At 34.1% G+C, this 27308-nt stretch overlaps 1 protein-coding gene and 1 long non-coding RNA gene across 14 annotated transcripts in view; one reads left to right on the top strand and one right to left on the bottom strand.

The window, feature by feature from the left end:
- LOC100883744 (CUGBP Elav-like family member 1-A) overlaps positions 1-27308 on the bottom strand; it is a 1238863-nt gene that overhangs the window by 1158188 nt on the left and 53367 nt on the right. The gene's annotated exons all lie outside the window — the stretch shown is intronic.
- LOC143264480 (uncharacterized) lies at positions 1016-3346 on the top strand. Its single transcript, XR_013038214.1, has 4 exons — positions 1016-1156; positions 1406-1517; positions 2963-3108; positions 3199-3346. It is a non-coding gene; the product is annotated as an uncharacterized LOC143264480 (long non-coding RNA).

Genomic DNA, 27308 nt, shown 5'->3' with positions numbered 1-27308 from the left:
TATTCTCTATTCCTTTCATCTGATCATACCTTTTAATTATATGTACATTATACTCTTAAGTAACTTTTACATACGATAATTTCATTTATTCTATCAAATTTTTTCTTTTTTCAGTAAAAGATAACGAGTTTGTAATATCTAAACCTGCCTATTTACTTTTACTCATTTTATTATAATACTTTTACGTATTTTGTTTTATAATCAAAATACGTGAATCATGTTCGTTTTACAGAATTTATAGTATTGTGTTAACTATTTTGTGAAAATATTAATTATTTATTATACATTATAATACTTGAACAATTTCTTTTAAATTCTAACATTAAATTGTGTCATATGTATTATACATCAAGCTATCATATTTCCGCATCACTAATATTCGGACACTTTATGGCAAATAAGTGTTTTATGTAAAGCAATTTACCAGCAAATTTTATTAATATATTCTATGCGTAAAAGTAAAATGAAAATGTTACATCAAGACACGGTTCCAGACATTTTATTGAAAAGTTATAAGAGAAATACAAAACGACAACGAACTGCTTCGCTGTCCAATATCACATACAGAATATTCCAGTTTTATCCGCGTAATTTTACCAGCATATTTCATCAACGAAAATAAGAAAAAGGATAGATTTTAAACGTATTCTTAAAAGTTACTAAAAATATATGAAAATCGAAGATTTTGTTATTATAAGATATTTAAGCGTTTCCATTTTAATAAATTTAGAAATACTGGTAGACACTAATAAACAAAATGTTTGCTTTTTATTTAATAATTTTTAAAGTGCTAGCTCAAAGAAATGAAGATTTTATTATGTCCAAATGGACTCACATCATATTCAAAATAAACATCTTTCCACTACCACTAATTACCAACACTTCCATCATCCAAATATTAGACAATTTGAATTATTTTTACTATAGATTGCCTACAGTTAATGTTGGTATTGGTATCTATCTAGGCCTAGGCTATAGCTAAATGAGTTGGTAGCAATGTTAAAATAGGCGGTCTTTTGTTTTATGCAGTCTTGTGGATCGGTTACCGGCGATGCACGTTGCAACGTGCACTTGCGCGTCTTTCTTTATATTGTATTTTTTGTAATAACATCCTTTCGTCCAATAAACTATATGTGTTCTTACCTAACTCTGTCAGGTAAGAATATTGTATTAAATTTTATCTTTTATTATCATTATCTGTATTTCTTTCAAAAATGGAAAAATGGATCCACTTTCAATATAAACTGCTCAATTATTCGTACATAATACCGAAAGAGAAAATCGTCTATTATCATTTGGTATTGAAGGAGATAATCGCCCATTATCATTTAGTATATTTCTTTTTTCAATAAAACATTTAGAGGGTTATGTTTATGTAACGCATTTTTATTATTTTTATTTATAGAGCATATTGGTAAAGTTTGACATACAGGACTGAGACACACTGTTTGTGGCATTAGAAAACAAAACAGTCCATTGACAGGTTACACTTTTTTTCGAACGCAAGGAACATGTTGGTAAAGTTTGGCGGTGAAGAACTGGGACATTCTATATAATATTTAAAAAAACCTGTTATTCTGACATTCTAAAACTTTACATGCTTCGTCAAAAACACTTACAATTAGACACTGAGTATTCAATTTCTATCTCTTGATTTATTACCACTAGATTGGATTAATTTTTTTCTTCTTCGAAACGTTATTTACTATACTTTTAGATTATACGCCTATATTCAAGAAATATACAATAAATATGACTGATAAATTCGAATATTTTACTTGAATTTTACGTTGATTCGGTTACGTAACGAATTGATTTAAGCCCTGTTTAATATCTTCGTATAATGATCTCTGTATTTATGTTCGTCGTAACAGCGTATATGTAGTGGTTGCGGTCAATACACATACCAATTGCAGCTCCATAAAAGCTGGCGTATCGTTTCGAAATGACACGGCTTATCGATCTTCGTTCTTGGGAGATTTTTTCTCTGTATTTTTTTTAATGTCTCAAACCTTCTTAGCGCCAGCTAGGAAAATAAAGAGATAAAAGCCCCAACAAAAAAGGAAATTTTTTCCGAAAAAGTCGACGTGTTCTTGAATCGGCGTGATTTTTAACAGTGGCAATGCTACTAGAAAAGTTTCGTGCCTGATTCTCGTTTCCTGCAGTCTCCACCGGTGAATTTACGTTAGTGGCTGGCGATTTTGCTACCAGCTGCTTGATTTCTAAACACGAAAGAGACTTTCGTCGTTAGCGTTTTCACAGAAAACAAAGGAAAATACAGATGGTTCGTTACAGAGTCTCTCATCCTTTCTCGCCGATGAACGTTCGGTGGAATTAACACCGGAACATCCAAATCCGTTGAAATGACGAATTTCAGAATTTTCATTTTACATTTCAGAAATTACAAACTTTTTCAACTGAATTTACAAGTATGTTCATAAATTTCACGAATAAATGTGACTTTTTTATTTTTAAGACGGTGGACGATCTTTTTTCTGATTTTGCAAGCAACAATGGTAACTGATATACTGATTAACAAACTTTACGTAAAACTGAAATAAAATATTCGAACGCGTCAGCCATAAATATATTTATCAATTTATTGAACTAATAGCAGGCATATAATCTTAAAGTTTAGTAAGTAACATTTCAAGAAAAAGAACAGTAATTTGTTCGTAACAAATCAGTATACATCATTAAAAGTAAAATTTATTTGGTATCAAGTGTTTTTGATAAATTTTACAACTAAAATTGTAGCTTTTCCTCAATTTGACATGTAACACATTTCTTTTTCATAAAACATTCGAATATTAATGGGACGTGAACATGAAATAAATCGTTAAAGTATATTACGCAACTAAATATTGCAATTGAAAAGAAATTGTGTGTACATGCAATTTTGCTCGTTATTCAAATGTTTACATAAATTTGTGAGTCTAAAGAAACAGTATAACTTTAACAGTATAAGGCCAGCTTGGATAGTGTCGATTTTTTCTTAAAGTAAAAAACGAGCATCAACGAATCACGGTTATATTCATAGATATGTATACTGAACAATTGTGTAAAGCTTCATAAAAATCGGCGTGTATCAGTCACCGGGATTCACTTGTAAGCTGCAGTTCCTATTTTCAGCTTCTTAATCAATCTGTGTAACAAAATGGAGCATTATATTTAAAAATTTTAATGTAATTTTCATAGAACACGCCTCGATCATCATAGTGTGAAACACACCAACTCTTGATATTATACACTGTTTGTCCAAAACATTCTATTATGTCGCTCACAAAATAACATATGTGTTCCCAGATAAAACAGTTACACTGTATGTGTGATAGACAAGCGACAGTTTAAGGTATGTACTTGACATTGCATATAACATTATATATAATGTTCATAATACCATTTTTATTTTAGAACATTCCCTCAGTCTGTTTGACACGAATATTTTGTTGTTTATATGACTGTATTTACATGATACGCAATTAATTTATTTTGTGCAACAGGTGAAATGGACAAAAATAAATTTTAAATTCTGTACACAATGATAATGTAGCAAAATAATAAACGTGTCCTAAAAGTACCCATTTTTTTATATATACGTCGATTTTCATAAGCGTATGAGATTTCATTTACGCAGATAAGTAAGAATAATAGAAAATTTATAAATATTAAGCAATTGGTTGAATTAAAATTAGGTACCTTTAACATTTCAATCGTAGAAATTAAAAAGAAATGGGATAAACACGAAATAAAATAATAAAATTATTATGATAAAATTATAATACACAAACTAGAATGAGATTCCTAGATTATGTCGTGGGCTAAAAGAAAAGATAAAATTTCAATGTAACAACTTTTTCAAAATGTAACTGTCACTTCTAATTTTGGTTTATTACTAAAGCAAGAATTCGGAATGAGATTGGAAAAAGATTTATCTGTCATATTTTTTAAAAATCGTGAAATTCGACAATTTTTTATTTCGTCAAAATAAATAAAAGTATATTGATCTTTCAGTTTATAAAAAGATATTTTCTTGAAATAAATTAAAAATTTAAGTAAGTTAATGGGAGAGGAGCCTTGTACTTCCCCATATATTTCTACTTCATAAAATATAACCTAATCTAGCCTAATTATCTTACTGACGTTGATAGAATAGCTACGTTAGGTTAGTTACATTTCAGGGGTAGGAAGTGCAAGGGAGGGGGCTCCGTATTCCTTAGCATTTAGCATAATTAATATCGACTGCTACTTTTTTTAAGAAACTGATTTACGTGTGGTTTTCAGGGTATTCTATGATTTCACATTTTAGATGTTATGAAAAATAGATGCAGTTTGTTAATGAATTTTGAACGTATTCGTGTAAATGAATATTGATTATATAGCCGTCCATATGTTTCAGCGATTTTCCGTAATAATGCAAATTATATTATACATAATATCATTTTATTCAGAAAACTATCTTGTATGTGTTGCAATACATGTGATACATGTGATTAAATACCTTTACGAAATTGAGCAAATTTGTTAATTTCAAATTTATTTCTTAAGTAGATAACAATAAATACATCATTTTTTCGATATCCAAACGATGCCTTGGTTTAATAAATCTCCTTTATGACTGATTTCTTGTTTTAATAGTAAGATAAAACATTGGAAAAGGAACTAGTAAAATAACTTTTTGGGGAAGTTACTGTTGCAATTTTATACAAAATTTAACAAATTCGAAAAAACAGTACAAACGAGATTAAATAAAAACGAGTTTAAATTTATGTAGCAAAATCATTTGTTAACCATAAAGAACAAAGAAAACTGGGAATTAATTAACTAAATCGAATATGTACAATGTTTAATCTACTGACTAATGTAAAAAACATAGCGGACTTGAAAGAAAATCATTTCACTAATAACAGTGACTAAATTACAGCAATAACTGCTGTTTAAATATTCAGGTATGAGTTCAAAGTAATTTAGAAATGTTAAAATAGATGTCTATCTTAAATATCCATATAGACAGATATTAATAAGTATACTACATAACAATTTTGAATAAGTTTCTTACTTGTATTCAAACTTATCTACTACGTAACAATTTCTAACGAGTTATTTACTTTTATTGAAAATATTATTTCAATTGAATCGGTTAGTGATTTTCGAACTAAAAAGCGGAATAAGTTTAATAAAAGAAATATACTATCGATTTTTTTTTCAACACTTTATAAATTCGGTGGCACTGAACAATTTTGTGTTCGGTAGGTACAGGTTAAAGTTTCGATCGGTGAAGTTCGAATAGAGTCCATCTGGATACTGTGCATTAACTCCGATCCACTTACGATAATTAATGAAATTGAATTTTCAAGTTTCTCGGTGCAGACGTAAAATTATCGTAAAGCCAATGGTGATACGTATGGTAGCGAATTCCTATGGTTTTTCGATCACACGCTGTTTCGTATATATTTATTCCCTGTTGAATTATTTATTTTACACAATAAATAACTGTAATTAGCTGAATTATTCATTGATATAGCCAGCTTACATAGGAGTGTAAATATTAATTTTAATTACTGATTAATTAATGTATGTACCATAAAACTTTCCTTAGTGGTGAATAATATCTTACTGAATAATATCCCTAACAAAGAAATAGTGTCCCTATCCTCATTAGTCTCTATTAAAATAACGAATGTGAAACGTTTTCTATTTGATTTTCTTTCAAACTTAAACCGCTAAACGAATTTCAATAAAATGTTAACTATATGTACAAAATATTCATCATAGATTACGACGTAATTTATACGTTAATCGATTTTAACGAAACTTTCTATGTATATGTAACTTACTTAACCCTTTTAGTGTCAGGCATTTTACAGAATATGTACATGCGAAGAATGCCACTGGTCGATTTGATATGCGCGCTTATATGAACAGCTTTATAAGAAACAAAATTTCGATTTTCTGAAGGAAAATGTTACTATTTATTCTTCTAAAACTTGAAGAATATGGAATATAGCATTGTGCAGCGAAATTTTTAGTTATAAAATATGTTTAATTATAAAATTGTTATATACTTATGAGTATATATGTATATAAAATTTAACAAACAACGCATCGGCCTGTGGCAATTTTCGCATGAGGACTGAAAGGGTTAAATCTATAAGAAATATGTTATAATTTTCATTACAGGCTCAGATTAAACTTTCACTGTTTTTCTTCCTACTTCCATGAATTGCAATTTTTTTTAAGTAACGGACACGTGTCATATAAGAAATTAATCCACCTGCTAAAGAAACTGGTCATTTACTTCAACCCTGAAAAGTTATACTACTTTAAAGAGTGTTTCAAATATTTTCTCGAGTCATTGCTTGTTCTTTATGAGAAAGCAGTAGGATCGTAGATATTTGATATCTTAAAATACGCAATAAAACGGATTTCCGTTCTTTTTCCTCATATTCGCACAAATACGGATGTTCAATTATGTAATGTTTTCTAAATCTACTTTCACTCAAACGGACTCGTAAGCTCGTTAAAGAATATAGATGCTTTAGTAAATAAATCGAATAGGGGATAACTTTGACCTTAACATGTATTATAAAGGACAGTCTCCTTAGTAACTTTTTCTAATAACTTAAACGCTGATCATTGTTTACTAGAAAGTTACTAACTTTCCGGTAACTGATCGCGATATATCTAACAGATACATATGTCAAATAAACGTACCTGTTTTAAATGATTATTTTTCTCTTCTTTTGATTTAGCAGCTTGATCAAGTTAAAAAAACATTACCAACAAAATTTATGTTAATTTTTAGATGTGTTCCTTATGCGTTAAATCTTCATATGTACGTTTAACGACAATGTTAAGGTTAAAAGTTATATTATTTATTTAAAATATTTTACAAATTTATGAAACTAATCGAAGAAATCACCAATTATTCACGAAGAAATCAATCAGATTTCTATATTAAAACGTTGATTACAAATCACCTTTGTATGTAATTTTAAATATAGACGGAACAAGGTAGAAACTCGGCGGTCGGGCAATTTTATGGCGGCTGCGAGTTGTAAAACTGAAGTCTGCCAATCGCTCTTCTAGGAAGAGCTTCGGGAAACATCTGTCGAGAATTGCTATGAATCTCCGTTTTCTAGAATTATTAAACGTGTAATTATTTTGCAAAAGGTTAGCCATATATCTCGTACATATACACGCGACTAACAGAGGGTTAAAAAGCTACCAAATTGTATACATATATTGTAATGTAATTATGAATAACGTACATACACGTTTTCAAATATAACAAGTTCATTATATCCCGTAGATTCAATACATAAATAAAATTTATGTTTGATTTATACTGATTCACTCGAATATCGTCGAAGATATCGATGACACACAAATGTAGAGGGAAGTCATATAATTTCAAGGGACACAGTAGAAGAAGTAGTTTTTCTCCATACAAAAAGTCAACTTCTATTTTTTAAACGGAATTATGTTTAAAATTTAGTACACTACTTACAACGAAAAATTATTAGTTTATAAAATATTATTATTTCAATATAACGAAATATCATTACAACGTAGTTAAAAATTCTTAAATTCCCAAATTTCTAAATATAATATTTCTACATTTGTGAAGTTCCGAAGACTCTTAAGATTTTCACATTCTCAAATTTCCCCATCCTTAAATTGCTAAATAATAAAATTTCTAAACCCCAAATTCATAGATTCAAAAATGCTAAGGTTCCAACATGCCTAGATTTCCACATTCCTAGATTCTCAAATCCCAAAGTTCCAAATATCAAAGTCTTTAAATTTCTGAGTCAACAATTCCTATATTTTTAAAATCGTATGCCCCTAATTTGTTAAGCGTTTCTATTATATAGTAATTTTTTTTTTATTCTATACGAATAAAAGCTTAGCTTCTGTCTGATAAATATTTTCTGAATATTTGCTCTGTGGAAAAGTTTCATTAAGAAAATATCAAAGCTGGAATTTGTTAGTTACATGTAGACTTTTGTATCGAAATGGATGTATTCGCAAAAGCTTATTTTTCTCTATCTGCAGGTTTCATTAAAAAAATGTCGAAAATGGAATTTTGTTATGTTAGTGTTATGTTAATTTTAGTATGGAAATGGATTTGTACGATCGCGAACTCGGATGGTGGTAAATGAAAATATAATTTGAGCTCCTACTCGATCGCTGTGCTCGACGGCAACTTAATGTCGTGAGGACGAGTTTGTATGGTGGTAAAAGATTGCTGGTGTTTAAACTTAACACTTAGTTTATTTAAACTAACTCTTAATTCTAACTGTTACAAATGTATATGTCGGTGATTTGACTTGATTTGATGTTTAATTCGGTCTGCCTGTGTTTCGGTGTGTTTCTAAGAAGGAAAACTTATTGAGAGATGTCTGTGGTGGGATGATGGGAAAAGGAGGAAGGTATTATGTAAAAAAGAGGGAATTTTGGAGTTTTGATTGGGTTAGGAGTTCTGGAAATTAACAAGGGTGGAAGGAAGGAGTGGAGGAAAAAAGGTGGCAGTAGGGATGGCAAGGGAAACGGTACTTCTTGGGTTTTTCCGGAATTTTTATGATGGGTCTGTAGCGGTACGCGGATTGGGATTAGGACGGATGACTTCAGGATTGCTTTATGATGAATGCTAAAATGTATTTTTCTATTGCCTTTTTAAGAGTCGAGGTTAATGATGAGACAGGTATAGCGACCCTAAGTTGTACGGTGCTGTGCCATCGTACAGGAATTGTACAGAAAAGTCCTGTTTCTGCACCTTCACCACTAACAGTGCCCTAACCTAATTAAAACTAACCATAACTTCATTTCTATTTCTCATAATTATCACTACAAATTAACTTAAATTATGGCATCGGTTTTAATATTAAAATATGTAGTATGGACCGCGATATTCGAACACGCAAATATTTCCTTGTATAAAAAAATTGTTAAGTACCTTTCGATACAAAATTGTACTGTTTAAAGAGTCAATTACACACACAGAAAAAATATATTTTCAAAGTGACCTTTAAACTTAACGATGTTAGTATTTTAAATTCCAGCTGACTTTTAACTAAAAGAAACAGCGTTTTTCTAAAGGAAGTGAAGAATTATTACATATTTGAGTTAATATTTTAATAATACAGTTTCAAGTCATTCCCACATTATGAAAACGCGGTATTTTCTACCTAATTATAATAAATGTTAAAATTATTTAAAACGTGTGGTTGTAGATTAGAATACATGGACTATATTCGATGGTATCTATTGTAATTTCTGAACAAGTTTTAATATGGGTTCTCTATAATATACATCAAGGTCATTGCAGCAGTATTTGCTCCATGTTTGACATATTTATCGATGTTTCTATCCATTTACTGTTGTAAATAATTGTTACGAACTTATGAAATAATATTCAAGTAATTATACGTAATAAAAAACCACCATACTTTTTTTTAAACTTAACTCTAATGTTTCTTTGAATTTACATATTCCATTACCAAAAAGAGGTTAAGTTTTACATACTAAAAATGAATTAATCGTGAAACCAGCCTGGTTATATTTTTTGAGGTTTTATACATTTGTAATAAATCTGTCAGAAAAAACTACATACAGTCATAGGAAAATAAGCTTAAAATGTAGCGGAAATGTAAAATAACTTAATACAAATTTTGTTCTTAATGCGATAGGATAGCAGTAGGAGATTACCTGTTGCTCTGTAACAGGGTAATCATTTTGTTAATAAATTTAGAATGCAATAAATTAACTTACTACCGTAAACATTTTTGCATTTACGATTTAGACATATCAAATAAATGTTGATCAAGTACAGATTAACTTATCTGTAATAGAAATGTCGTATAAATTTTTTTGAATATCTAATACATCGATCATTAGAAAAGATTACACAAATTCTGGAGAATACAGTAAAAGTTTCGATAATGTCAATTTCACAACATGAAACAGCAATTTCTTCTTTTAGAGGACAAATTTTTAAATATTTGCCTATAAATGATGCAAATAATTTGTAAACAATTAAACATATCACAATATCAGATTGTGAAAGCATGATTACTTATAACGGTGATACACATCATATGTTTTCTATTGTACATATGTTACATATGTTTCATGTATATTTCAAATATTACATTCATTTCGTATAATTACATAGAAGATACATTCCACGCCTATTTTATGTAATCATATATTACACATATATTATATGTAAACATAAATTCATATATTACTTTTCTTTTATTAGCTAGTACTTTAAACATTGGATAATAAACACAAAATATAAACAACCTGTGTATTAATGCTTCGATGTTTGTAAATTATAAAATGCAAGCCCTTAAATATCTTGCACTTTCAAAATAAATGGCTTATATACGAAACTGTAATTGATAACGGATAGATAAATATTTTACAAAATTTGGTAGCTTTAATAAAGATAAAAATGTTAGGATTTAATGGGGGACGATTTATTAAGAAGAAACACAAATGAATAAATAACATTCGAAAACCAGTTTGCAATCAATATATCTTTGCTATATGCATGAAATGCGAGAATTTTCGGATATGAAAGCTAATTTCAGTGGACCCATGAGAGGGAGCAGATTCCACACGAATCGAACGAACGAAGACGTGATGCACAGAGACTGCATGAATATGTGTTTACATCAAACATATCCAAGGTGGGTTACACGGTCCGTGGAGGGTTGTAACGCGGGATTGCAGCAGCGTATCTGCACGTACATTGAACACGAACACACGTTTCCACCTCCACTCTTGCTCATCCCCCATAGAAATGGGCGGAGGAGATTTTATTACCGGCAACCAGATAATGCTGAATGTGCTCCACTTCCAGCGTGCAGCATGCGTTATTATGCGAGTGCCTACTGGACGACTACTATTCCACCAATTGTGTACTGCTCAATATGTCATTACGCCGAGGTACACTTGTATCCATATAACAGCCTACGAACCACAAAAACGATGCGTCACTTTTCTTTCTTCAAAATGAAATACTCATGAAACGACAGTGAAATTCGTGTCGCGCTGATTCCATGTTCAACCACAAGGCACGCTTTTTTTCAATTTTACCGTTCCTCTCGATCGTACAGCTTATTGATTTCTTTTCTTTTCTATCCAGCTTAAGCTGCGCGATATGCAGCATGTATCGCAAACTTTGCCAGAGTGTTTTGCAAGTCAAACAAAAGTCTGAAATGACGCGTAACAAAAAATCCGTAAATGCTTCATTAACTTTAAAAACTCTAAAAGAGAGTTAAAAATAGCTATAAAGTTGTGTGCTTTCAGCTCTGACAATTATCGAATTGATTTGTGTAGAACGCCGATAATCTAGTTCTTCGTTAGAATATAATTATATTTAATGATTCTGGTCCAACGAATTATACTATGTATTAATTAAATTAAAATATACTTATATGTATAAAATTTATTACTATGCTAATCAATAATTATGATCTTTTTAACCAACAGATTGTAATACACCAACAATTTTGGAACTGTCCAATAATTTTAAAATAGTTTAGTATGTACTTTACTATAATTGTTGAAACCATTTTTATTTCGATATTAAATCTTTTAATATTGATCAACGATATATCGTTATTAGCAACACCTGCAAAAAGTGTCAACGATTGTTTGTTCGAATTTTAACAAATATTGAAATACAATTAGAACGTATTGTTTCTCCCTATATTTCGTAATATGTTTCGTTTTGAATTTTGTAAATATTATTTTTTTACGTCTTTTTGCTCAAATTTTACCAAATTCAAATCAGTTCTATGTTCCATTATTAGATACAATTTTCTGAATTAATGCTGTGCTGACTCGCGCACGTTTATTCAACAGAAATTAATCCGTTGAATAATAATTGAATATGAGTCCGAACGGTTGACTCGAAGACATCCTAAACGGTGGACTCGTGAAATTGATAAGTCCGTCGCGAATGACTCGTGAAATTTCTAAGTCCGATTTAGGTGACTTTACTTGAGATTCTTTTTAGTCCGACTCGGATGACTAATGTTGGAATTCTGACGAGACGTTCCGTCGTTACTTCCTCGAAACGTCGGAAGTGCAAGGAGGCATGCTGATTGGTTCTCATTAGAAACGTTGATTTTCCAATCAACATGCCCCTTGACTTGGGCCCACCCTCTCTTGCGCCCTGAGCGCGCCTTTTTTGGAAGAGGGTGGGAAAAAATACCGATGAGTACGGGAGGATCTCGAAGGCCGGCAACGCCGGAGTTTTTCCCTCCAGGTGACACGCACGTTGTCCTAAAAAGTACCGCTAGGACGGAACCGAGGCCCATCCTCGGTGACCCTTCGGGAAAAACCCTGTTTATGACGGAGTAGTTATTGAAGACTAAATGAAACTTAGAAATTCTAAAGGCATTGTTCGAAAAAATGTAAAACTAAATTGCCGTCGATGGCTAAAAATCTATCTTTCAAAAATAACTGTTACCCGGACCCATCATAAACTACCTACGAAATCCTCGCGTATTGTGTTCCGTAGCACGTTCGGAACATGCTCCCCCCCTTGAGAGCCTTGCCGATCAAAATACAGTAACTAATCGGAAAATACTAAATCTAAATCACGCTGAATAACTAATAAAAAAACACGAAATAAGATAAATCAATAATACAATGAAACGATATAAAACGAGAAATGCTACGATGCCGTGACGCATTCCTCAGAGTCAGCTATCGGAAGCTGAGCCAACTTCTGCACGTTCCTCCTGTAGCTGCCATGGGAAGTCCGAACGGTGACTGCCCTGATGATGTTGTCCTGACCGGGATGAATCTTCTCCACACGACCGAGATGCCACTGGAGCGGTGGTAGATGATCGTCCTTCATGACAACAAGGGATCCCTCCTTGATCTCGTGCGAGCCTCTGGTCCACTTTTGGCGCACGTTTAATTGGTGTATATACTCTTTATACCACCTGGACCAGAAATCCTGCTTCACCTTCTGAATGTGTTGCCATTTTGATAGACGATTCGATGGTGTTTCGCTAAAATCAACCTCGGGCAAACTCGTTAAAGAATTACCAATCAGAAAATGGGCAGGGGTTAAGGCTGAGGGATCGTTGGGGTCAGAGGATAGCGGAACGAGAGGACGAGAGTTAAGGATAGCCTCGATCTCAATGACAAACGTGTTGAATTGTTCAAACGTAAACAATTCCTCACCGACGACGCGTTTCAGGTGATGTTTAAAAGATTTAACGGCGGCCTCCCATAAACCTCCAAAGTTCGGTGACAAGGCTGGCATGAAATGCCATGAAATTCGCTTATCCACCAAAAAATGCCGAACCTTTTCGTCCTCTTGAAGTTTTCGTTGTATGTCCAGTAACTCTTTATTCGCCCCTACGAAATTTGTCCCGTTGTCCGAATAGACATTTCGACATATTCCTCTTCGCGCGATGAATCTTTTGAATGCGGCAATAAAAGCTTCCGTGGTCATGTCGCTGACCACCTCAAGGTGCACGGCCTTGGTTGAGAAACAAATAAATACCGCTACATAGATTTTAACACGGGAGCGGTTTCGCACGCGTCGCTCCTTTATGAAAAACGGACCGCAGTAGTCGATGCCGCAATTAGTAAAGGGCCTGCTTTCCGAAATGCGCGTAGCAGGTAGATTGCCCATAATATATTTCGTTACCGGAGGGTTAATACGGAAGCACCTGACGCACTGACGGACAATCTTCCGTACGGTGTTTTTGCCGTCGATGAGCCAGTAACGCTGTCGAATATTGTACAACGTGGAATTGATGCCTAGATGGTGTCCTTCCAAATGCGCGTTGCGAATAATTAAAACTGTGATGGGATGATTTTTCGGAAGCAGTATCGGATGCTTTTCGTCGAATGGAATTGCTGCGTTCTGTAGTCGACCACCAACCCGTAATATTCCCTTTCCATCGATGAAAGGTTGTAGTGGCAATAATTTACTAATAGATTGCAATTTTGACCCGTTTTGTAGATCCTTTAACTCTTGCGCGAACGATGAAGACTGGACCATTTTAATAATTCGCTCGTCGGCGTCGCGAATTTCCTCAACGGTAAGAGGACCTTTAAACTTGTTTGATGTACGAAATCTTAAGCAGTAGGCAACGATTCTACGGAGCTTCTTAATGCATGAATAGCGGGTTAAAAGTGAATCGTCACGATTAACAGTTGCAAAACAAGCTAGTGGTCTCGATTCTGGAATTTCTTGCGTGATGACGAACTTAGACTCAGGCCAGACCGATTCGTCGCTGGCGAGCCAAGCTGGTCCATGACGCCAAATAGACTCAGAGAGGAACTGCGACGGCGATTGTCCTCTGCTGATCAAATCAGCTGGGTTATCTACTGATTTAACATGTTTCCAGGCATCGGTTTTCGTTTTTAATTGAACTTCCGCGACGCGATTCGCAACGAACGTCTTTAATGTGGAAGGTTCTTTGTTGATCCAATTTAATACTATTGTCGAGTCGGTCCAAAAGTTGATGCTATTGAAATTGTGAGTTATTGTCTTCGAAACGGTGGCATATAATGATGATAATAAAACTGCTCCGCATAATTCCAGACGAGCCAAACTAACTGTTTTTAATGGTGCGACGCGCGATTTCGCACATAATAGTTCTGTTTTAATGTCTCCGGAATTGTTAATGGAACGAAGGTAAATACAGGCTCCATAGGCCCGCTCGCTCGCATCGCAAAACCCATGGAGTTCTAACCTTTCGACGGAATCTTGAGATACTCTTCGACTGAATGAGCATATGTTTAACATGTTAAACTCAGTGGCAAAATTACACCATTCAGTGTGAAGACTGGCTGGTATCGTCTCGTCCCAGTCCAACTTCAATTGCCACAAACGTTGTAATAGTATCTTGGCTGTAATAATAACCGGTGCCAATAACCCTAACGGATCAAATATTTTCGCGATCGATGATAATATTGACCGTTTCGTAATTTTATCGGTAGTTATGGGTTCGACGGTGTAAAGAATTTTGTCTTGCCGCGCGTCCCAGGCAATTCCTAAAGTTTTCACCGTAGCGGTCTCTCCTAAGATCTTGGGATGAATCTGATCTTCATCGAGGCCTTGGAGAAGTTTCGGATCATTGGAAGCCCACTGTCGTATGTTGAGGCCACCCTTCGTGAGCATCCTGCAGATTTGACCTTGTATCGCTTGAGCTTCTTCGAATGTGTCCGCACCGGTGAGAAGATCATCGACATACAGATCTCGTTTCACGATTTCTGCTGCTTCCGGGAACCTGCTTTTTTCATCATCCGCGAGCTGATGAAGACACCTGATAGCGAGGTAGGGGGCTGATGAGAGACCGAACGTTACCGTGTTCAGCTCGAACGTTGCTAAATTTCCACGGTTGTCTCTCCATAATATTCTTTCGTATGCACGATCCTCCGGCCGAACGAGGAATTGCCGGTACATTTTCTCGATGTCACCGGTTATGACATACGCGTACATACGAAAGCGCAGAAGCAGTGAAAAAAGGTCATCCTGGATCGTGGGGCCTGTCATTAGAGTATCGTTAAGGGACAGACCGCTGCTCGATTTAGCCGATCCATCGAAGACGACACGAACCTTCGTGGTTGTGCTTGATGGTTTTACCACGGCGTGATGCGGTAAATAAAAACCTTCTCGTCCCTGTGGCTGCACTTCGCTCATATGTCCGAGCTCTTGATATTCCCGAATTACGGCGGAATATTCGCGTTTCAAACCCGGATCGCGGTTGAATTTCTTTTCCAACGATAGGAAACGATTTAAGGCGCGCGCACGAGATTCGCCTAATTGTAATTTCCGGTCATTAAACGGTAACGCTACGATGTATCGACCCGTGTTATCCCGCGTTGTTGTTTTCAGAAAATGCTCCTCGCATGCATTTTCCTCGTTAGTCAGGTGTCGTACCTGAGGACCCTCCTCTATCTCCCAAAATTTCTGTAAATCGAAATTTGGAGTAGCGATATAAGTCCTATGCTTCCCCGTTGTCGTTGATATGTTCCCCCCGATTATCCATCCCAGCAACGTCTTCTGGAGAATTAAATCGTTTTTCTTCGACGGAGAAATATCTATTTGACCAACGCTCAAGCATGCTAAGGCCGGACCGATGCCTATAAGCATGTCAACGGGCTTTGGTTGGTCAAATTGCGGGTCAGCTAAATTTATATTTGCGGGAATCGGAATTTTTCGACGATCGATTTGTTGATCCGGTACGGCTCCTGAGATCTTCGGTATTGTGATAAATGTGAGGGTGCGTTTAAAGTTCGATACTCTAGATTTGATAACTGCGGAAACGATTCTATTGGTTACTGTGCTTAATTGATTTAGTGACTCGATTGTCGTTGTATGATTTTTAGTCGTTAGCCGTAATTTCGATGCCAGTTCGTCAGTAATAAAATTCGCATTTGAACATGTGTCTATTAACGTTCGACATTCTACCGGTTTCTGGTCTCGGTCCAGAACATAGACTTTCGCGGTAGCTAGCAACCCGTTCGTAGGCACGTCCGTTACGAACGCGGTGCCATGTCCAAAATGCGACCTTTGTTGGTGTAGTCAGGATCTCGATTCGCCGTTCGGTTGCGCGTCTTGATGCAACTGAGTGTTGTGTGCTCGTTTGCACACACGACACTTCCCGAAAGTGCAATCCTCGATTACGTGGTCCGATCTGAGGCAATTGAGGCAAAGTCGAGCGTTCTTCGCGGCTTCGATTCGTTGCGGAACTTCCATAACACTAAATGTCAGACATTGATACTCCGCGTGATGTCCTGAACATATTCGGCATTTCGCATTTGAAACGGACCTCGATGGCTGGACGTTAAACGATTCGGTGCTCGCGTTGACCGGCGGTTGTCGTCTTCGTGAACGCGGTGACGTTGGCGGCGATCGCGAACCCGATTTCTGCGTTACGAATGTCTGTTGCCTCGGTTGCGACGGCATTGTTCTCGCGGGAAAATTGTACGAACGCGCTGGCGCTGGACGCGGTCTAAAACGATCCGGTTGCTGATGATATCCTCTCGATTTAACATCATCCGCGTAGTCCTTGCTCTGATGGGACGCGTTGTGTAGATATTTAAAAATATCGTCGATAACGGGGACTTCGGTGTTCGATAAGGTACGCTCCCAAGCCCTTCGCGTCTCTTTTCCCATCTTCGAAATTACGACGCTACACAAAAGATCGCTCGCCATTTCTTCCCACGACCTGCCCAGTGCTTGTAGCGATCGCACGTGCAGCTGCATGTGATTCACCAGGTCTCGAATCGCTTCTGATGAATCGTTAGACATCGCGGGGGTATCACGCAACATGGCGGCATGACGCAAAACGAGCACCCGTTTGTTGTCGTAAATTTCGCAGAGATGCTTCCACGCGGCCTCGTAATTTTCTTCAGTAATGGTAAATGCAGCAATCGCGTCTTCGGCTCGTCCAGACAACGAAAGCTTTAGATAATGTAATTTTTGAACCCCACTAAGACCCGGTTGCGTGTGAATTAACGTATGGAACGCGTCTTTAAATGTAACCCAAGTTTCAATCCGTCCGTCGAACTTGGGTAAATCTATCTTTGGTAAATTGACTGGCAATGAAAACCGTGAGGCATCTGACGCGGGCGATCCTTGTGAAATTTGTTCCGCCGACGGCAGCGTCGGATTTACGATTCCCTCTGCATTTTCTAATATTACTGTCGCGGTCGCAATAATATCATCGAAGAAATCGGTCGTCGTTTCGCGCTCCTCTTCTGCCTTTTCGAAGTTGTCGATCATCCCTAATTCGTCTTGAATCGCGTTAAATGCAATAAATTGCCTACGCAGCCGCTCGATTCGATCACGTAGTTTAGCGCGTTCTTTACGGGAGTCTTGGTATTTCTCAATGTATTTAGCAAACATGGTACATTGGGACTTGAAAGTACGCCGTTTATGCTTTAGTTCCTCAATATGCGCGTCGGTTTTGTTGGAACTGTCTGACGTGACCATTTCAAACGAGATTGGAAAAAATTAGGAACAACGGAAACGAAATGCGAAAGGAGAAAATGTACGAGGGATCTGACTGGTAATTCGTAATAACGAGCCTACCTTTGGCTGGATTCTGCGTGCTGGAGTCGTCTTGAGCTCGAATCGTCGCTGTTGACCTGTAGTACCGGTTGTAAGGCGGCAGTACAGCTTCCAGACACAGGTGGTCCACTCCAAAATAATCGATCCCGAGCGATGATCTCCTGATGCTGATGGACCCACTTGGTAGGAGTTGGCGCTTGCAGATCGTAAGACACCGTGGCCTTCTTGAGCGGGTTAATTGTCTTTTTCGAAACGCAAGACAAAAAACACACGTGGCACTATATTTAGTTCGTTTGCGCACTGCACTCCACAGATCGCGTATCCGGCTCGAAGGACCATAAAATGTGCTGACTCGCGCACGTTTATTCAACAGAAATTAATCCGTTGAATAATAATTGAATATGAGTCCGAACGGTTGACTCGAAGACGTCCTAAACGGTGGACTCGTGAAATTGATAAGTCCGTCGCGAATGACTCGTGAAATTTCTAAGTCCGATTTAGGTGACTTTACTTGAGATTCTTTTTAGTCCGACTCGGATGACTAATGTTGGAATTCTGACGAGACGTTCCGTCGTTACTTCCTCGAAACGTCGGAAGTGCAAGGAGGCATGCTGATTGGTTCTCATTAGAAACGTTGATTTTCCAATCAACATGCCCCTTGACTTGGGCCCACCCTCTCTTGCGCCCTGAGCGCGCCTTTTTTGGAAGAGGGTGGGAAAAAATACCGATGAGTACGGGAGGATCTCGAAGGCCGGCAACGCCGGAGTTTTTCCCTCCAGGTGACACGCACGTTGTCCTAAAAAGTACCGCTAGGACGGAACCGAGGCCCATCCTCGGTGACCCTTCGGGAAAAACCCTGTTTATGACGGAGTAGTTATTGAAGACTAAATGAAACTTAGAAATTCTAAAGGCATTGTTCGAAAAAATGTAAAACTAAATTGCCGTCGATGGCTAAAAATCTATCTTTCAAAAATAACTGTTACCCGGACCCATCATAAACTACCTACGAAATCCTCGCGTATTGTGTTCCGTAGCACGTTCGGAACAAATGCTAAAAAGATTAGAACATATATCAAATTTGAATTCAGCCTTTTCCCTCTTCTTAAATCGAACGCGGGTGATAAAACAAAATTTCTAAGTTTCTAAATTTTTAGTTGGGCAAATATTCTTATAATTTACAAATTTTATTAATCTCGAGATTCAAAATTTTCATTTGTTAATATCAATTACTATTTTATTGCAATATGTATTCATGGCATCTAGCGTAACAATTAAAACTTTATAAATATTTCTTTTACTCAAAATTACCTGGTTTCATGAAATTATATGGCATTTGAAATTCAGTTTTCATCATATCCGAAATATTTTCCAGTAGGCTCAAAAATGTTCACAGCAATTAGTTTACGAATGAAATACTCTGTGTACAAAGGGCAAACAAAAATCACTAGAAATTAATTTTCGTTATATTGTGCAGAAAACATTGTTCTTGATTTACAAAAACTTTTTGAATATAAACATGACATTGACTGTTTATGAATATGTTTGATTTACATATTGCCTTTGACCGACGTATACGATACACGAATTTTATATCGATACGGGCGTTAATTAAACAGAACGTATAAAAAGCCAGGGCTGCGTTGTATAAAACCCTCTGTTTATATGCGCAAACAATATGAGATATCAATATGTGTAAAAAAAAGAATATATGTGGAATTAAAAAGGGAGAGAAAACGCGATGCTACACGCTTCGAAAAACTGTCAGTCAATTTTTTACTAACGGATTTAATTTCTGTTATTTATTTGTACGTTTTCCGTGCACGAATAACTAAAAGGAATATAGACGGTATTTTATAACGCAGGAATATTAATTAAAATTATTTCTGTAACAAAACTTTCGTACGCGCAAAAAGTTCTAATATGCGAAAATACAGTTAGTACAAGTAATTCTCTGCTGTATGTACCTATAATTATAATTACGTTAAAAGAAACGACTTTTTATATTCTTCAAAAGTATTTATTTGTAGTATTATTATATCATTTTTCTTCGTATGAATTTCCAAATAGACCACATTTATTTATTGTTATTTATTTACTAGTATTTCGTGTAAGAATTCGAAAATGTATCTTTGTTTTCACCCTTAAATCGATCATGTAACGGAAGGCTCACTCCACCTTATTCTATTCACAAAACAAAAAAATACTTCAACATGAAGTGTCATATTTTTCAATCGAAAAAGGTTCATCCTAAAACTAATAATTTATTTGCCCGTTTCTTCTCTGATAGATGTAGTCAATCGATTTTTAGAATATTTCGAAAAAAATCGTTAAAATACTCACGCGAAACGAAAATGTATTATTCTGGGATATGAATACTTTTAAGTAAATGTTTATACATTCTTTTTTCAGCGATGATGCAAATACAACATGATTCTAAAGTTTGAACATCTGTTGTTGTATCATCCTTTGCATTTAACGTGTAAATTTTACCATACAAAACTTCACATGAAAAAATATTCTATAATATTCATTACTTCACGTGCAACTTTATCTTTTTCATTATATTTTTCATCATTCTCATTACTTAATGAATTCACCCTATCTTTCCTAATTCAAACAGATACGTGAAAAAGTATAATTTAATGAAATAAATTTTTCTCTATTGAATGCGACAGTGTGAAATAGTATGGCAATGAATAATTCAAAAAGATAACAAATATATACGTCTATGTGATTATCCGCAAATTATACAGAAAATGTAAAATGTAATATAACATTTTTATCTCATTAAAAATATGTCAGTGCATATGTAGGGCATAATGTATCACTCAAAATTTATGTAGAATATGAATTTTAAAATTCCACCTGCAGTTTTCTCTTTTTTCGTGCGCAGTATTACACTTTTTAGCGGGCTGCAAAGATAACAGCGCTTTTAATACCTTTTAACTGACAAGAATGGAAAAACTATAAATTTTGCTAAAATTAAATGATCAATGCTAGCATGTGCTATGGATAGCAGGAAGAAAAAATGATAAAAGCTGTAGAAAAATAAACAAACTGGTAATTTAATGTATTATTGCATTTTATCAGGTAGTAATAAATAAAATGCATTACGTGAATAAATATTATATGTATAAGTAAATTTCATCCTTGTTATAATTTTCGTCATTTTGAGTTTTCTGTGATCTTCAATTAGTCGATATCGTGTAAGGATTTAACTGATTTTTGTTTCCTATTATTTTTTCATAACTAATCATTGTAGATTCTATAGCAGATAACTAATTATTTCTATAACAGATAACTAATTGCCAAAATATATAGAATAGTATCACATGGAATTTTGTCTTCTCTTCATTGCTCTAACAGACTGGTTAACTTCTATGATTGTTCTTTACTAAATCGCAGTAATAAAAATCCTTCTGAGCAGGAAACACAGATGTTTGTCAGCTTGTAGACCCGCTATTCTGGCTGTAAATCTTTTATATGTTCTATAAGAAGAAGCGATGTCCAACACGTGGCTCTTTAGGTGTGAACAAGATTACCGTCGTTACTGGTCTGAAAATCATCTGCTGTTCCTAACCCGGTCGATTTATTAGCACCATACCTCCAAATAAAAGATTTATAGATTATATTATAGATTACTAAATTAATCTTAAAATAGTATTAATACTATGTTAGAAAATAGAAATCGACGAACGGTCGACACAAGCCATGTGCCTTTTGTCCTTGCATTTCCCCTTCCTCAGGGAACTTCGCTGGGCCTAAGTGCTCTAAACAGCCATGCTAACGGGGGTGTCCTCAAGACGAGATCGTGTCTAGGAAGACACTCTTGTATTGGCATTTGCCGTGAAAGGTCAATATTAAAACATTGCAGTATTTTCCAAATCGCGCCCACTAGCTTATTTGGTGAACCTCACCCGTTACCAATAACATTCCTGATTACCTTACAACTATTTATCTGGAAGAGAATACAGGATGTAGCATGTAATTAAAATAGTAATTTTAAAACTGATGTAAGTAAAAACTAGTGTAATATTATTTTTTTTCTTTACAGTTATATTTTTGGAAATTTCGAAGTCACCTTCAAGGTTTTAAATGGAAATCGTATCGCTTATAAGTAGAATTATTGATAATACCATAATAAAATAAAATTTGGTAATTTGTAGTGAACTGATTATTAATGCAGTGATATTCACAGGACATGTCGGTTATCCATCAGATAGCAATATTCGTCTCAATTCATTTTTGTTCAAATATTATTTACGGAATTATCGAAGCGGTTTCCACAACATACTTCATCTGTGTACATACAATTTTATCTAAAAAAGCGAACTGAACCTTCGTGTTTCTCCATTTTTCCAGGAACTTCGCAATATTTTATTTAAAAAAAATGTTTTCACCGATAGATAAATTTGCCCTTTCATGTAAATCATAAACAATTCTTCCATATCTTGAACAGTATGGGAGTTTAAACTGTTCTTCTGACATAATTGAACGGAAGGAGACTTTTAGGTATCGATTCTATGTACATGCAACGAGGCTACTTAACAAAAATGTGATAATACTCGATGCTAGCGAGAGCACGAATGGATTTCACTTTTCCACGTACTGGCAATGGTATGTGTGCAAACGTTTGCCCCTGAAAAAGAGCAGCTCGAAACGAAATATGACCTGGTGTCGTTATCCCTTGTTAGTTATAACGAGTCGGGGTGACGCATGTTCGTTACACGCTTACAAATTAGCCGCATTGGAGGGTAAAACGACCAATTCGTATACGTGCATGTAGTTGCGAGAGAGCAGGTGCATTTGCATGCGTATGTACATAGGAAAAGTTTCGTATAAAGAATCGGTGGAAGCGTAAAATGCCCAGTCCAAGGAATTAAAAACGATGGAAAAAAGTTTTCAATGATATACCGTAGATACAGTTCATATTTTTGCGGCATCTCTTTGTTTCAATAAAAATGCGCATAGTAACATAATAATTCAGTAATTAATCCCAAAACAGCAATGAATAATCCGAGTATATGTACAATATATTTACAACATTGAAGGATGCTAGTCAAATATATTAAATGTACGAAATACCAAATACATTAACAGCAAAGTACTTGAATTTATCAACAATAAATAAATGGCATCATCAGTTCTAAGAATTCCATTAGCGTAATTTCATCGATAGTTGGGGTAAAAGTTATGATGAAGCAGCAAAATATTAAAAAAGATTTGTTATATTGATATTCAGAGAGCATCACACTTTACAATTTTAGTGAAATTATATTAAACCTATACGTAGATGCATATGTAAAAAATAATAATGAACCTTTAACATCAATCCAAAAGAAAATTTTATGATTTAGCTCATTTGATGGATAAGTTTCTGCTTAAGGAAACAGAAAATATCTGTTTTTCGTTTAACTCTACGACGGCTTTTCAAACTTAATTTCTATTAATAAAATTGATGTACATGGTTATTGATACAAACTACCAGTATCAATATTTCTAAACATTAATAAATAATCAGAATATTTTTAAAATACACCAAAAAATTCTTTTTAAATTTGATAAAACAAATTGGTTTCATAAAATTATTATACTTAAACTGATCTTTAAAAGTGTTAATAAATTATTAGAACTATTAATAATATTTGAGGCTCCAAACGTTCTTTCATTTTATCTTTCTTTGTAAATAGGAAACAATAAATATTTGCATATAAAAAAAAATTGGAAGGGAATGTCCGATAAAGCTTTTAAAAGAAAAAGAAGGAAAAAAAGACAATGCGCCTTCTTTCCCTACATTCATTAAATAATGAGTTTTGGTATGTGTAAAAAAAGAAGGATATTCAAATTTGTTAAAATTAACGTACGAGAAACGTGCATATTATACTCCGTTTATGGAAAGGGATGATGAACACTCATTACCACATTTCGTATCTAAAAATAGACTTGATATAACGCGCGTGCTTGCAAACATGAACTTAAACTTGCTAAAATTCCTGAATAAACGGGTCACGAAGTGACTCGCGTGCGTATCGCGATTTCGCGTATCTCCGCGTACTCGCCACTTTTTTCCGTCAAGATCCGAACAAAAAGGGTGAACGAAGAGAGGAATTGATCGCGAATGAAAGGGCACACGAGCACAGAGAGCGTGCAATACGTGAGTCTAGATAGGTTTACATAGGTCTCTCGCTTCAAATATTTCTGTCGAAGCGAACGAGCCCTCCAGCCCTTCTACTCTGTCGTCTGTTTTGCTCAGTTTCGTTCCGCGTCTTTCCCTTCTCCTCGTAGATGACTCCGCTTGATATTTATCTTATTTGCCTTGTTACAACGAATTTTCGTTTGCCCCAGGGTTGGCGAGATGCATGGCGGAAGCTTCGATTGGCAGGTAAAATACCGACTTTTCTGTTTATACATACGAACCGTTCATCAAAGCGGAAAAAAGAGACCGAAGGCTATTGAAATAATTTTATGACATATGTAACGAGCATTACACAGTCAACGTTTATGCGGTTACTCGAAAGTAAATACTACTACATGTGTAAAAGTAAAGTGTATGTTTGACACAAGAAAACAGGATATTACGAATTTCTAGAATATAAACGCTTTTTTTAAACAAGATGGGAGTATAAAAATTTGACTCTGTCAATATTGTCTTATTTAGAAAACTATCCGGTATCGTTTAAGACAAGGACGTTAAAAATATGTAAGAACTGATTTATACGTTGCTGGTTAAAATTACAAAATCACTTCAGTTTTGGCTAGCATACTTTTATGAATAATGATACAATATAAACCAATTTGTTTAGTAACTAATAATAACAGAAATTATTCTTAATAATCAGCTGCTGTTCTAATGCGATTAATTAACTGGGAAAATTAGGTCTTGATGCGCTCAATGGGGATTTTAATTAAATTGTTCAATCAAGTTTTACTTGTATGAGACCAATAACGGTTTTTAATTCTTCAACTGTTCAATTTTTTTCGTTTTCCTTACAAATACGATTCTCAGCATATTTTCAATGAATTTTATATTCAGAGAAATGTCATCTATTTTAAGATTTAAATACTGCGATTCTTAAATTATATAATGTGATTGAGTTACTATAAATAGAAATATTTTCCTGTTAAAATGTGAGGGACATGTCATCATTTTCTTAAGGTAAGACAACAAATGTGATTAGAAAATTTCTTTGTTTTGACTGCTCATACTTACAGTTGAGAATTTTCGAAATACACCGAAACCTTCCCGTAATATTTTAATGTCTGCTATAAAATTATATATACAAACACATTTCTTTTTTCTTTTCGAATATCGTACTAACAAGAAATACAATTATTTGGCCTAACTAAACTGAATATTTTTGTGTCGTACAAGATTGTTAATTTAAATTAAAATTATATTTGTTTTGACGCGTAATTTTGGCACAAAATTACTATTACTAGTTTATACAATGAAATGAAAAGCTCCAACTTATCAAAGATTCTATCAATTATAAGTACGAACATTAAGGAATTTTATTTGCTCACTTATCTTAACAAAATGATGAAATATTATTCATATTTTAAGAAGATATTCACCTCATACTCACTGTAATGCAAGCACACAGTACGGCTTAACGATTATAATATTCCAATTTTAAAATGACCTACACGTTCTCTAGATATAAGTATCACTGAAAATGTATAGCGAATACTAATGAACTGAATTTATAACGAGTACAAAAAATATTTAATAGTTCAATAATTCAAAGGCGCCGTTTATAGAACGCGGGAAAGAATTTATAAAAATTTAATCGTAAAGAAGGAGCAATTGACAATTAAAAAGCATTTATGTTGAAATTAATTATTAAATAAATGATTCTTAAGTAAGTTAATTATAAATAAAAGTTTGCGAAATCTCATATCACAACATAGCTTTTCTCGTGCGATGCTTCAAAAAGAAAAAATAGTAATATTGTTCATAACATTAAGCTAGTTAAAAGTTAATGAAAACATATAATTATAAGCACTAGTATACACTAAAAGCCAGTATAAAGTACATTTTGTATATTATATTATACATATTATAAGATTGAATATGAAAATTCTTAGTTCGTTATCAACCAGTTTATTATGTTTGAACATGTAGTCCTCTTTAGCCATGCAATTTCCTTAACCTCTAAAACTTGATTTGACATATTAACCCGCCTGGGCAATTTCTAATAGATAATAGTATGCATACATACCTGAACATTTTTGCTTTTAATATTGTAAAATGTATTACTAAAAAGAATCTATATCATATTTATACTTGATGTAAATAGGATTAATTTGTAAATTTATTTCTCATTATAAATAAAAAATAGAAAATGACTTTTTCTCGAAAAAAAAGAAAGATATATATATTTGTAAAATAGAAAAAAGTAGCAATTTGTTAACCAATTTTATAGATTTTATGATTTTAATTGGAAACCGCGTTTTAATTTTGTTTTAAAACAGTTCATTTTTTCTTAAATATTTAAGAAGACGGAATAAAAAGTAGCAATTCTGTAAATAAAATATAATATGTATTACAAAGTTGTTCTACATTTCTAAAATATAATATATTTTTAGTACAATTCCAATAAGTTTTACTACTGGATTTTGTCCGTTTTACAATTAATGTGCAACAATGGGTCAATATCGTAAATGGGAAGCGGATGCCACACCATTATATTACACCCGTCATGTTTGATCGCCAGTATTTGATATCAACTAAATCAATGAAACTCGATGCATCAACATCCAGTGTCGCAACAATTTCTTGAAATGTTTGTCCCTAATTTGAAATGCTAACAATTGCTTTGCATAATGAAATACTCATGTTACTTGACACCTTGACGACTTCATGATGTCGCGTCGCTTAAAATTAGTACCTGAAGTACCTTTGTAGTTGTTCGGAAAAGAGTTAATATCATTTAGTATTGATATACTTGATCACTTGTAATTCATAGATGTTTATATGTTTCCATATGACATACTAAAATTAGACTTCATTCGATAATTTTTTATAACCGGTGAATTGCAATTGACAGATACACATTGATGAATCACGATTCGATATGGTATAATATGTGTAATTGGAAATAAGATGAAACATGACAATTAAACTTTAATTATGCGAAAATCGAAAAACTGATGATTTGAAATTAATTACAGAATTACAAAATAAATTAAGCGTTTTAGACTTTTTTGAGCATTAAAATTAATTTAATTTAAAAATTCA

This window comes from Megachile rotundata, chromosome 5, assembly GCF_050947335.1.
Source record: "Megachile rotundata isolate GNS110a chromosome 5, iyMegRotu1, whole genome shotgun sequence".
NCBI lineage: Eukaryota > Metazoa > Arthropoda > Insecta > Hymenoptera > Megachilidae > Megachile > Megachile rotundata.
Note: the sequence above shows the minus strand (reverse complement) of the source record. Positions and strands in the feature narration are given on the sequence as shown.